This window comes from Falco punctatus (genome assembly GCF_963210335.1).
Source record: "Falco punctatus genome assembly, chromosome: 2".
NCBI classification, from domain to species: Eukaryota; Metazoa; Chordata; class Aves; order Falconiformes; family Falconidae; genus Falco; species Falco punctatus.
The window spans coordinates 109,105,894-109,111,007 of NC_137581.1; positions in this window are offsets into that span (position 1 = coordinate 109,105,894).

Below are 5,114 nucleotides of genomic sequence, written 5' to 3' on the forward strand. Positions count from 1 at the left end.
AACCAGGACTGAGCCTTGGCTTTTATATTGCCTACTTACTGTGGGGTTCTTTTTTTGGTTGGTTGGTTGGTTGGTTGATTGTTTTTCTTAAGAAATTATTAATTTGTGAAAGTATTTGCATTTCTGCTTTACATTATCTTAACACATAGTAGCAGAAAAAAAAAGTATACAAATACTTCCTCTCCCCAGTGGCCCAAATAAGATTTATATACTCTTATCTCGTAGCATTGTGTTTCTGTTTCATAAAAGCCATGAGAAATATGTGAGCATATGAAGGAAGGGATAGCCAAGAGGATATACAAGTAATTTAGTTTTCATCCCAAGTATAAACAACAACATTGTAGTATGCACAGATAAGCACTGCTCCAGTTCCATCAGGGGGTTCTGCTGCTATCTATATGGCATGATATTTATCATTCATACAATGACCTTCAACCATTTACTGTGCTACACTACCAAGACCCCTTCATAGAATAAAGGCCAAGTTTTACAGAATTAGAAAATATTAGTCGTTCTATACAGTAGCTTTACACAGGTCTACATTTACTCTCAGGGTAAAGCAAGGCAACACACTTCCGCTTAGCTGTACCTGCACAGATCTCCCAGTGCCTGAATTATTGATGAGTAATCTCAGGACAGAATACAATCTTTAAAGTATTGACTGGAAATATTTGTCTTACTACTGGGGATGAGGCACATTTCTGATCCAAAACATCCCCAGGATGTTTAAGTACTACAGGAGTAGAAACAGCAAGTATCCAATCCAGTGGTTCAAATGGATACATGGATGCATCCAACCAACCATCCATGAACCTTTCCCGAACTGTCCCTCCACAGAACGAGTTGGCTAGCAGGAAGGTCCCACCTACCCCTGGGTAGCAACCGGACATTTCTGTACCTGGAAAGCATCCCCTGGATGAAGGCAGACATAGAAGTCCATGAGTCATTTCTAACAAAACTACTGGTGCTAGCTGCCCTGCTGCAGGAAGGAAAATATAAAACCCTAGTTGCTCAGATTGGAAAAGAGAGGTGCCATGTTACCTTCTGAAGATTGCTTGAAGGTGTTTGATTCAGATTAAAGGGGGGGGGGGGGGGGGAAGTGGGAAAGGCACACCAAACCACTTGAAACGTGTGAAGTACAGCCTTTGCAGTTACACTAGGTAAGATAACAGTTATTATAAGGGCTATTAGCCTCCATATTACAGATCAGCAGAAGATGTCAGGGACATATTTCAGCAAAACAGTGTATCCCAGCTAGCCAGAAGAAATCATTTTAATCTTCTTTGGGCTATTCACTGGGCTAAATCAAATGATATAAGCAGTCATTGCAGAGTTTAAGGACCAGGGCTGCACTTAGAGTCCCTGGATTTCTATGGCTATTTTCAGAAGTAAATCAAAATTAGGCTGCATCCTCAGTTCCAGAGAGAGTTGCCTTGAGAAAAACTAAGGGATCGTTGTGGATATTGCATAGGCCAGAAGTCAAAGAAAGGAACCGGTCAGGTTGTGCTATAGCTGAACAGATCTACAATGGGGACAAAGAGATAAGGCAGTGGTTTAGAGAGGTTGCTTGCAAACCTGCCTTTTAATGGTAGTAAAACACTGAAAGAGCCTTCTATGTCACTTTTTAAAAGTAAATTTACATCCAAACTTAAGACTCGGGGCAGAGTTAAAAAAAGACAATGAGGATATGTAGAAGATTTTATATTCCTCCTGTATTTATTTCAGATTTTATGTAAAAATTTAAAAGGTTTAAACTAGAATCATTGGATGCAACACATCCCGATTTTAGGCAAATTTAGATTAGAGTATGGGTACAAATTCCACTTTTCAGCCCTCTCCAGTAAATGTGTCCCAAACTACACATGGGAGCAGGTAGGAGGGAGGACTTTAATACAGTCCAACTCAATTCTCCCATTGACTACAGGGGGAAACATCCTCTCTGCAATGTCAGAAAAACAAAGAAATCAAAATTGCAATATTAAAAATAAATGTGGCCTATCATGCACTTTGAGAGGGATGATTTTGTCCTGCAGAAACGTAGTAATACAAATTCCTGGTCAGTCTGGGATATTTATAAAAGTATCTGTGTTTTTCTCTTCCTTTATGCGTCCTTTTTGCCTGTTAGGAACATTTATTTAATTTCATGATAAACATTTTATGCTTCTGTGTCCTGCAAGGTCAACTAAGCTATGAAAACCAAGCTGCTGTCTGTCTGCCTTACCTCATCACTAAAATTCCCAGACAGAACAAAACCTCCAAAACTCATCAAAACACTATCAGTTAGACTGGAGAGAATTAGAACTGAATACTAATTTTAATACCTCTATTATGTATGCACAAGACAACTATACTTGAGGTTGAAATAAGCAACACATCTTGAAGGACTCTTGTTTATTCACTCTTCCCCAAAAGAAGAGGAGTAACAATTCCACCTAATGAAGTGAGAAGGTGAAGGTAGTTTTACTTTGCGAGTGAGTTAGTTAATGAGGCGATATCCTCTTGAATCTTTGAGATAAGCTCTAGGTCAAAAGTAGACAAATTAGCATAACATTCATATTAATATATTTCAGAATCAGATACAGAAACAACCTGCTCTCTGAAACCTGCCTAATCACAGACAACTAATTTTCAAAGGAGTTTTGGCACTCATTATGGTGACGGATGACAGTACTAAAAACATCAACATTTCCTTGAGATTTGCCATGCTTTGTAGGCACTTCTCTTATGTACTCCATGAATTGAATTTTATATTTTTCATAATTTATTTAGCTACTTAGAGAAGTAAAATGAGGTTCCTTGTTGGAGGTATTTTGGCATGCTGCAACACTGCATTTGCGTACTGGCAACTTAGATAATCCAACACGGTATCATGTTCTAGTACCAGGCAGTTGCAGTACTGCAATTCTAAAGATATTATTATTATATCACAATGAGAAATACACACAGTTATTTCTGCAAACACACTACAATGCGAAATATTCTGTACATGAAGCAGGCGTGCTAGTATTTAGTGTGCTAGTATTCTTCAGGCACGTATATACAGATACATACATGCAAACACCTCTGCTTTCATAGCCATGTATACACAGCGTAGCCACTGTCAACATGTACTAATCTATATGCTACTGTATGCAAAATTATTAAATTATCTCCTTTTCCTGTAAATTACATTAAACACTAGTACACCGCGAAAGATTGAGAACTCTGGGTTAACATTGATGGTGCTGTCTAGTAAAAAGCAAAATAAAAGTGGTGGGAAAGGCTGTGTGGAATATGTTATTAAAAATAAATAATAAAATCAGGGAATCACTTTAAAGAAAAACGTGTCTACAACTGTTTCCTTAAGTTTTAATGGATTCTGTTGATGAGGCTGGTTTAGGCTGCCTACAGTTCTGTGGAGTTCATCTGAGCTAGTCAACACAGTGATCTTGATTCCAGGACAAAGTGCATTCCTTACGGTCTCAAAATTCACTGTTGCTGGAGAAAATTCATTTTGAAATATGGTATTAATCATCAATAAAAATGAAATACAGCCTTTTGCCCTCTGAGCACTGGGCTTGAATAAATGGGTACTCAAGGCACCATCTTAGAAGTGTGTTATGCATCTTTGGAGGCGATGAGCACACTCAGCTTACACTGTCTACAAGGGAAACTGATGTCTTTTGGCATCTTCTGGGTCCAGGCTCCTTTTGATTACAGTAAAAAAGAACACAAACGGATCGTGCCTTAGGCAGTGCAGATTAGCCAAAAGCACATGTGCCTAAAAATAAGAAATGACTGGAGAGTGCAAGGCAATGGTAGAGATGATGGGAAGATTTATCCTGCAAGTTACTGGAATACAAGCTGGCCATGGGCCTACTAGCAGCGGAAACTGGAGAGTAAGCCAAGGGAAGGGAGCTCATCTTATCTGACATGAGAGCCGACAGCATGTTGGCAGCTGCGGTCACAGCCATGACAGCTGTGAGTCAGGTTACAGCTTTCCCTCTGCCGCCCCAGGGGCTCCGCTGCCCCTCTCATTTGTGACAGGAACAAAATCTGCAGCTCACTGGGTGCCGCCGCGATCGATGATCCAGCAGCATTTGTTACAGTGGTCACTTCCAGCTCACCGTTGGAAACGGCCTTATCCCCTAAATATTATTTTTGCTCAGTTTCAGCATATTGTTCTATACAATCCTAACGCTCCCTTTCATGCTTACTGTTTTCTGAACAATTCTAGCCACGGTCACCTTCCTCCCTTTGCTGGTTGGGACCGTGTGAGGTGTAGCACAGACACCAAGTGGGACAGCCTCTGTGCTCCTTCAGGCACTGTTACACCAGTGAAACCGTCGTTCCTTCCTAAAATGATCTCTGTCTGCTGGTACCCCCCTAAACATTCATTGTCTGCTTGGGTTTGGGTGGCAAGGTGTTGGTGCGGGGCGGCAGGGGCGGCCTCTGTGAGAAGCTGCCAGCAGCTGCCCCCATGTCCCACAGGGCCCATGGCAGCGGCTCTGGGACGGACCCGCCGCTGGCCGAGGCCGAGCCCGGCAGCCGCGGGGGCAGCGCCTCGGGGGGTGTTTAAGGGGGGGGGACCCCAAAACCCAGAGCGAGAGCAGCCAGAGAGGCCTGAGAGCGTGCGAGAGCCCCAGCCCCGCAGCCCCCCGGGCCGGGGCAGGAGGAGGCCGGGGGGCTCCAGGCGCCGCAGCAGAGACCCCCCGGCAGCCCCTGGAGAAGCCCCCGGCCGGGCGGGCCGTGCCCCCAGCCCGCGGAGCCCCCGGGGGAGCAGCTCCCCCCCGCAGCCCGGGCAGGACCCCCCCGGGGCAGGGGGTGCCCGCAGGGGGCTGTGACCCGCGGGCAGCGGCGCTGGGGCAGCTCCTGGCAGGGCCCGTGGCCCCGTGGGGAGAGGAGCCCGGGCTGGGGACCCCGCGGGGACCCCCCTGGGGCCGGCTGGGCCTGGGGGGCTGCGCCCTGGGAGGGCCCCGGGCTGGGGCAGGGGCAGGGGGCGAGGAGCCTCCCCGTGGGGGGCAGGGGCGGCAGGGACAGCTGTGAGGGACTGACCCCAGCCCCGGCCCGGCCCGGCGCTGCTGGGGGGGCAGGAGGGAGAGACACCGAGTGGAGCTGAGCCGGGGCAAGGGAGG